This window comes from Phoca vitulina, unplaced genomic scaffold (genome assembly GCF_004348235.1).
Source record: "Phoca vitulina isolate PV1807 unplaced genomic scaffold, GSC_HSeal_1.0 scaffold36, whole genome shotgun sequence".
NCBI classification, from domain to species: domain Eukaryota; kingdom Metazoa; phylum Chordata; class Mammalia; order Carnivora; family Phocidae; genus Phoca; species Phoca vitulina.
The window spans coordinates 11411233-11420578 of NW_022589739.1; the positions used below are offsets into that span (position 1 = coordinate 11411233).

Below are 9346 nucleotides of genomic sequence, written 5' to 3' on the forward strand. Positions count from 1 at the left end.
ATGTAAGTGTTGAATCTCAATACCAAGTGTTGTATGTAAGTGTTGAATCACTAAATTGTATACCTGAAACTAATATTACACTGTATGTTAACTAACTGGAATTTAAATTTAAAAAAAATCTATTTTCTCCTTATTTTTAATAATATAATTCAAAGACTTTTTTGTCCCTAATTAGAATGTGGAAAAATTTTAAATACATTAATTTATGTAAAAAATGCTAAAGGAAGTTTTCTAAGCTAAAGTAAAATAAAACTAGGTGGAAACTCAGATAAACAGGGAAGAATGAAGAATGCTCAAAAGAATGAATACACGAGTAAACATAAAATATTTTTTTTCTTTTCTTAATTTCTGTACACGATAATTTACTTTTTAAAGTAAAAGAATTACAATGTACTGAGAGATTTGTAACATAGATAGAAATATGTACTTGGCAATAACTGCATACAATTTTAAAATGAGATAAATGGAAGTATACTGTTAAAGGTTTCCTAAATAAACAAAATCTTTTAAAAAGGGAGGGGGGGTGCCTGGGTGGTTCAGTTGGTTGTGTCTGCCTTAAACTCAGGTCATGATCCAAGGGTCCTGGGATTGAGCCCTGTGTTGGGCTCCCTGCTCAGTGGGGAGTCTGCTTCTCCTTCTTTATCCCCCACCCCACTCGTGCTCACTCTTTCTTTCTCTCTCTCTCTTAAATAAGTAAATAAAATCTTTTTTAAAAAAAAGTTTCTTGCATTATCTGTGGGGAAGTATAATAAATTATTATATTTATTAATATAATAATTAATAGTTTAAATTAAAAATTTGCATACCATAATCCAAAGAGCGACTACAAAAAACAAAACCCAAAAAGTATAGCCAAAAACCCAACTGAGGAAATAAAATAGAATACTGAAACATATGTGAATTGATTTGATTTAAAGATTTTTTAAGAAGTGAGTAAAGCTATATAACAGAGAAGAGAAAACAGATGAGACAATGAGGGAACAAATAAAACATGATAAACATAAAACTAAATGTATTAATAATTACATTAAATATTATGGGCTAAAGACCCCAATTACAAAATAGCACCAGTCACACTGGATTAAAAAACATGCCAATTATAAACGTTTGGTATGAAATACAAAGACACAGATAGGTTAAGAGTAAAAAGAGGAAAGATGTACCATGCATACCAATATATATGGTGAATGTGGCCACATTATCAGAGCATATGCAGTTTAAAGCAAGACATAGCACCAAGAAAAAAGGAGACATTTTGTAATGATAAAAGGGTCAATTCATAAAGTCATAAAGTTATAACAACTTGAATGTTTATACATCTAATAAGAACGCTTCAAAATACACAAAGAAAAAGTAACAACTAAAAAGAAAAATTCATAATCAGATTTGGAGATTTTAGCACATCCTTGATTGTTACTTGGTTGCATGTGTAGGTAAAAATCAGAAATCTGTGTCTTTCTATATGTAAGTTATATTGCAATAATAAAGACAGGAAAAAACACTTTTCACCCATGAAAAAAAAGAAGAAACAAAGAAATGGTGAACCAAAAATAATATATCAATTAATTTGGAAGTAAATGATTTCTTGGAGCCTCAACTGCTTTCCCTAATCTCTGGGGCAGGCTCTCCTTGATATGTGCAGGTCTCCAGAATCTGTGGGACATCCCAGTCTGACCGTTTCATGGCCTTGTGGGAACCAACGAGTTAGAACTATGGTCCTGAACCAAGCCCTCTTCCAGGAATTCCTAGGAAATTTCTCAGGGAATTCATTTGTTTACAGAGGGTAGCAGAGCTGGAGGAATTGTTGTCCCATGAGTGCAAAACTCAGAAGACAGCTCAAAAAGTCTGTAATCTATAGATAAAGGTCTTAGTCAACAGATGTGGTACACTGAGGCTGAGAAGCCTGTGGCCTAAAGTCATTTCTGTTTCACTATGTGGTCAAATGGTAAGTGCAATGGGGCCCAACATAATTGTGCCTTATAATATGGCTTTGTATCCTGAAATGTGCCTGAAACTTGAGTACCCAAAGAACTGGGTACTGTGCATAAGGGGACTGTGAATGAGGAGCACTGCGTGGAAGCTGATATAAGGAGGGCTAAGAGGTGAAAAATAATTTAATTAATTAATTAGTTAATTAATAAGATTGCAAAGGGGGAAGGGAATGGAGGGAGCTTTTCTCAGAGCAGTGTTTGCCTGACAAGAGGGGAATTTAACTTAAATTTGGAGAAGAAGCTATGAAAATTTAAAATGTACTGAATCTTCTTTTAGTCATCCACTGGCACTGTTCACTTCACCCATCCGTGGTTCATCTGAGAAAGCATCCAGTTGTTCAGGCAGTTAGACAAAATGCTAGACAGAGTGAGAGAGGGACTGGGAAATAGGAAAACCAGTCTGATGAAAGCATAAAATTTATCTGGCTAGATAAAAACAGAGAGGGAGGTAAATCATAAGAGACTCTTAACTATAGTTCTAAGGAAGCTGATCTGAGGCATCTTCAGGTCACAAAGTGACGCCCTCGGAGAGCCTGCGCCCTTAGCGTCTCTGCTTGTGTTTCTCACTTAGAGGAACCCAACAGCAGCGCTCACGTGGACGGCCCGCTCCGCTCTGGGGTGTGGAGAGCGAGCCCCACCGAGCCTCCTCCGCGCCCCACCCCGCCAGCGAGGGGGCCCGGCCAAGCGGGGGGAGGAGGGGCAGACCTCGCGGCGCAGGGGTTGGCCACGCCTGGCATCTGTGGACAGCTCGTGTGGTGCCCTCTCTTTGTACAGAAACATTTTTGAAAAATTCTTTTCAATAAGAAGCAGAGTCCTCTCCAATTTTTCAACCTGATGTGATAAAATAATTTGATTTTGTTCTAGATTTCCTGTAGCTGTGAATTGTTCAAACGTGTCTGATTCAGGATAAAACGTAAACACGTCCTGCTGTTAACAATTTCTTGTGGATTTTACTGTTTTGCTTTCAAATAAAAACTTTTTTTAAAGACAAAAAAAGAGAGAGAGACTCTTAACTATAGAGAACAAACAGGGTTGCTGGAGGGGGGAATGGGTGGGGAATGGGGTAACTGGATGATGGGTTTTAAGGAGGGCACTTGTGATGAGCACTAGGTGTTACATGTAAGTGATGAATCACTAAATTCTACTCCTGAAACCAATACTACACTATATGTTAACTAACTTGAATTTAAATTAAAAAAAAAAAAAAATTATCTGCCTAAGCAAAGAATGGGAAGGCAGATATCCCAGTTGAGTCAGGCCATGGGTAATAGGGTCTAGTCTCCAGACTGGAATTACAGGAAGGGCTTTAGTGTTGGAAGAAAGAGCAGCTGAGATGACATTATAGTCTCAAGTTATTGGAAGAACTTTGGAACAGGGACCAGAGGACAACCTAGTTAAATTAAATGAGTCACAGGAGATTGGAGAGGAAGTAATATAAGGAGCAGTAGAAGGTAGTGCTTGGCATCTGGCAGGAGAATAAGACACACTTGGGTTTGAATTCCAGTTTCATCCTTTACTAGCTGTTTCTTTCTTTCCTAATTCATAAAACAGAAATAATAATAATACCTCCCTCATGGGGTTGCTCTGAGAATTAAATAAAATGATGTACATAAAGAGTTTAAGGTACCATTCATCTAAGAGGAAGTATTCCTGGATTTTAATTCTTATCAGTAATAACATTTAAGACTTTCTCTCAAGACAGTCAATTTACTGAAGAAATATTTCAGTAATGTCTCTGCATGAGGCACGGTACTTGAGAAACAAATGCATTGGGCCCTTTTTGATAACTATTGTTGCAGGATTTCTCCACCTTTAGTGCCTGCGGTTCTTGGTGACGCTGCTTCGAAGAATGAAGAGGTAGACCAGATGAAGAGTGGTGGGCAGCAAAGCAAAGTTTATGGAGCAATAGTACAAAACTCCCAAAGAAGGAGGGGACCTGAGAGGGTTGCCCTTGGAGTTTCTAAGTGTGGGGGTTTTTATGAGCTCTTTTGCAGAACTACCTTAAGCAATCAGGGTGTGCTGAGTCATGCCAATCAGAGCTTTGGTCACATTATCTATCTACCTATTAGGTTAATGTCTATGTGCCGATGGTCTTTTTTTTTTTGCTGCAATCTGGGGGCTTATGTCTTAACTGCCCCTTGCCCATGATACTGACAAATGCTTTGGGGTTAATTGACTTATTTTAGGACATTTTGCTGAAGTCATTTCTGCAAAGGCTGCAAAGCAGAATGGTAGTGCGGCCCTGTCTAAGCTATAGAACAGGATATTAGTGTTGTTTTATTTTAGCTGTCCTGACTCCATATTTCCTTGTTGGGGACCCTGGCCCTGACTACCTAACTGTCCAACTAACTCCTAACACTATTGCTGGTAGATTTATTTTGTTTCAGACTGATCAGGGCTTTGCCAGTAACCATATCTTCAAAGAAATTCTGCTACTTTGCTATCTCCTGTTCATCAGCAGGGCTGTGAGGCTTCACAGATATTTATTTCCAAGGTCACATAAAAGTTGAACAAAAATTTTGAAAGCAGAAATATCTACATGTAAAAATTGTCTAACACAATGTTTAACACATAGTAAAAGTTCCCAGTGCTTTCTTTTTTCCCTATTTTTAAAATATCTACACCTCTTTTCCCCCCTCAGCTTAAGAACCATCTCTTATCTTCCTCACCCCTTGATCTGGCTAAACAGGTACTGATTACATACTTTTGCCTTTACTGTTTCACAGTTGGTTCTATTTGCTGGATTTTGCTCTCAACAATCTCTATTAGCCTTTTATTTCTCATCTGAAGCAATTTTGTCAGAAATGAAATTGAAATGACTTATGTTGATTAAAATAGCTGTGGAGGTAACTCTATAGGGCACTGGAACTGGGATGCGATAAAGTTCAAGGCTTCAACCTTTCTTGCCATTTATATTACTTATTACCAACACTGATTTTTTATGTCTTCCATCAGAATGCAATTTCCTTGTGATGTCTTCAGTTTTTAAATTTATTAATTAACATGAGATAGGAAGCATGGTATAATTGAAAAAGCTTGAAATTCAAATGACATTGGTTCAAACTGTAAGGAGAAAGAGTCATGGGTCCCCAGAAAAAGAAAGACAAGATGCTGCATTCATGACACTAGAGAAGTCATTTTAGGCCCCCAGCTATTTTCGTGGGATCTACACCCTACTTGGCCAAGCACACTTCTTGCTAAGAACTTCCTAAAGAGTTGTCAGAATTACAAAGAAATGCAAAAACCTCAGTAGTTAAGGACTTTAAGGGAACAAAGGAAATAATGCAAAAACCAACAGTCTCTATGAGGCCAGGAAATAGCCTGACCAAATCAGGGACAATCAACCAGTGATAAAGCTCTTAGTGCTATTTCAAAACAGAGCAAGACCCTGCCTTCTTTACCCAAGATAAGGAGCCCAGTCAGTTTATACCTGCTCTCAAAGCTTGTCCTTAAGTCCCTTCCCTTCCTCTGACAGTTACCTCTGCTTCTTTATAATGTCCAAGTCTCTGCCTGAAAAAAAGCACAAGCTTCGCTGACTTAAGACAAGATGCATGCATGGGCATGTTTTCTAAGTACTCCTGCATCATTTTATGCCCTCCTTTACGTGCGATGACAAAACTCCCCTTTCTGAATATTCATCCTAAACCCTAAATAAAAGGAACCCACTCACCTCTGCTGGGTAGTCACTGCTTTGGAAGTTACTCCCCTTGATCTTATTTGCTGCAAATAAAGTTTCCTTGTGTGACAACTCGCCCTGGTGTAGTCTCCACCTGTTACTCACCAAGGAGCAAATTCATGTTAAGGTTACAACACCTTATGTCTGTTCATAACAATATACGTTTTTTCAAGAAATTAGTCTCTCTATGCTCCCATTTTCAAATTTGTCAATCAGGAATAATAATACCATATGAGGATTAAATGAAGTAGTAAGTATAAAACATCCAGCATAATTCAATAAATCCCTCCTGTTTCCCTATTTTCTCTTTCAATCCACTCTACTGTTCTTCCTTTCTTCTCTAGACTTTAGAATATGGGGATAAAATGAAGTATTATATCTGTCTTTCTATGAAGTGATTTATTTATGCATTTATTAATTACCTAATGACATACACAAAGGTTAATAAGCTATCTTGACAAGTGTATTTTTTAAGTATTTTATTTATTGCCCTTAAGTTCAATTATTTTAATATTTTATAAAGAATATACTTTTAAACTAATGCTAATCCCAAGATCTTCTAATAAAATGTATTTTCAAAATACAAAAAAGAATTTGTTACTTTAATAAATCCACTGATATTGTCCTTAAAAGATTTTTTTCATTTATGTAACAAATATTTGAGGATTTACTGTATGCCAGAGATAAACAAACTGAAGTTAATACTGTAACTGGATTTGAGCAAGGGAATAGAACAGGACCGAGGCAGCTAGGGTATTCAGGGAAGGCCTTTCTGAGGATGTGACTTCTGAGAAAGCTGTTAGAGCTGAGGAAAAGGCAAGTATATTAGGGAGATAGCAAAGCTGCTGCAATGTTTGAGGATATTTAACAGACAAATATTTAGGGGCATAAATGCTTTGTGAGTGAAAGAAACTAGTCACTGCAATATTGTGATTTATAATAAATATATTTGGTCTTCATGCCTGTTTTTGGCATTGATTTCCCTTGGAATTTGCTGTGTGATGAGAGAGAGAGAAAGTTGTCTTTTCTCATGTTAATGTGGTAACTTTTGGACCTCACCCAAGACTGGGGGCTGGTTGTCTGGGGAATCAACCAGGTGATAAAAGGGTTGGAATTCTCAGTCCCATCCCCTGACCTCCCAGAAGGAGAGAAGAAGATGAACTAATTGAAAAGCTTGTGTTTCTGATTCCTAATAGGCAAGAGTGCTCTGACAAAGCCCAAGCTTCTCAATTAAACCTCCCTTCTCTAGGCAAAGGGGTAGAAACCAATATGCTCGGTGTATCGTGGAACCTGTTGTCCCTGATTAACTTAATTCCATAAAGAAAGAGACAACTCTCAGGGTGCCTGGGTGGCTCAGTCAAGCGTCTGCCTTTGGCGCAGGTCATAATCCCAGGGTCCTGGGATAGAGCCCAACATCGGGCTTGCTGTTCAGCAGAGAGCCTGCTTCTCCCTCTCCCTCTGCTTGCCTCTCTGCCTACTTGTGCTCTCTCGCTATCTCTCTGTCAAATAAGTAAATAAAATCTTTAAAAAAAGAGAAAACTCTCAAAGGTACATAGTGAGATCAGTTGTCTATAAAAACAAACAAACTACAGTTGTAGAACATCTATTTACCTTATGGTGTCAGAAAAAAAAAAGGACAGAGAATACCAGTCTCCCTCATCACCAACATACTATGTCTCTCACCTTGCCACCCACCATGGCTGGCCTATAGTCCGAGTCACTTTGTGTTTATGAGAGTATATGTTGGCCTATAAAGCAAGTCTAAGAAAGTCTCTCTCCTCCCATGCTCATGGATGGAGAGCACTGATATGGATTACTCATTTTAAAGACCATTCTATCTGCTTCCATACAAGAAAATGGGATTTTCCACTATACTATAAGAGAGGGTTAACAGTCAAGCACACACGACCTATTTTCTGTCCTTTCTTTGTACCTCTTCCTATGGAGAGCTTGTGAGTAAGGTCAGCTTTAGAAGCTCAAGTCCTGGCCTGAAAAATGTTTGGAGGGAAAGACTATAGAAATTGGAGAAACCACTTAGTATCTGCTCTCTTAAAAATCTACTGATGGCAGTTTCCAGCTTTTTTTTTTTTTTAATTCTGGGCTCACTCTAAACCAAGCAAAAAGTGTTATCTATGGTTCAGCCTAACTGTATAAAATTTTTCATTGGATTGGGGTTGGGGAGGGGCAAATCCTAATAGAAAAGGGGGAATTTATTTGCAGGTCACTGCTCTTTATGTAGGTGTTTTTTTCTGAGGACTTTATGGAGAAATGTGATTGGTTAAGATAGTTCCTATATTCTTGGTTCTCCTTACCGATTAACATTATCTGACTCTATTATCAATAGCTTGTTCAGAAGAAATACTTCCTTCTTTTATTTCTTGATCTGAGTCTTTCAAAATTGCATTTCCTTTTTTTCTTTTTTTTTTTTTTTAAGATTTTAATTATTTATTTGACTGAAAGAGACACAGCTAGAGAGGGAACACAAGCAGGGGGAGTGGGAGAGGGAGAAGCAGGCTTCCCGTGGAGCAGGGAGCCCGATGCGGGGCTCGATCCCAGGACCCTGGGATCATGACCTGAGCCAAAGGCAGATGCTTAATGACTGAGCCACCCAGGTGCCCCTCAAAATTGCATTTTCTTTATGTCTCAGACAAAAGTGCTGAAAGGAGGGAAATGAGCATAATAGACTTATGTTGAAAGTGTCATTTCAGATCTGGGAATAAATACTTTCCAACTGATGCATCATGCACACTCTCAATTCCTCTAAAATTGAGATCACCACCTTCTTCCTGATTGGAATCCCAGGACTGGAGCATGTTCATGTTTGGATCTCTGTCCCCATCTGCCTTATGTACCTGGTGGCCATCCTTGGCAATTGCACCATCCTCTTTGTGATCAGGACAGAGCCCTCACTCCATGCCCCCATGTACTATTTCCTCTCCATGCTGGCTGTCTCTGACCTGGGCCTTTCCCTCTCATCCCTCCCTACTATGCTGAGGATCTTTGTTTTCAATGCTACAGGAATTTCTCCAAATGCCTGTTCTGCTCAAGAATTCTTTATCCATGGATTCACAGATATGGAGTCTTCAGTGCTCCTGGTCATGTCTTTTGACCGTTTTTTGGCCATACACAACCCTCTGAGATATAGCTCTATCCTCTACCAATGCCAGAGTTGCCAAAATGGGCCTGGTGTTTCTCATTAAAAGCATGCTTTTAGTGCTCCCATTTCCTTTCACTCTCAAAAAATTGACATATTGTAGGAAAAGCCTTCTTTCTCACTCTTATTGTCTGCACCAGGATGTCATGAAGCTGGCCTGCTCCGACAACATGGTCAACTTTTTCTATGGTTTCTTCATTGCCCTCTGTATGATGTCAGACAGTGTGTTCATTGCTGTGTCCTACATATTCATCCTGAAGACTGTGATGGGCATTGGATCCCATAAGGAGCGGCTCAAGGCCCTCAACACCTGTGTCTCCCACATCTGTGCTGTGCTCATCTTCTATGTGCCCATCATTGTCTTTGGCCTCCATGCACTGTTTTGGCAAGCACAAATCCCCAGTGGTCATGATCCTCATTGCTGACATTTTCTTGCTAGTACCACCTCTGATGAACCCCATTGTATACTGTGTGAAGACACGGCAAATTCATGAGAAGGTTTGGGGAATATTACATCTAAAATGA

The 9346-nt window shown here is 38.8% G+C and overlaps 1 pseudogene; it reads left to right on the forward strand.

Annotated features, from left to right (window-relative positions):
- Positions 1 to 8408: 8408 nt before the first annotated feature.
- Positions 8409 to 9346, forward strand: LOC116646581 (annotated as a pseudogene).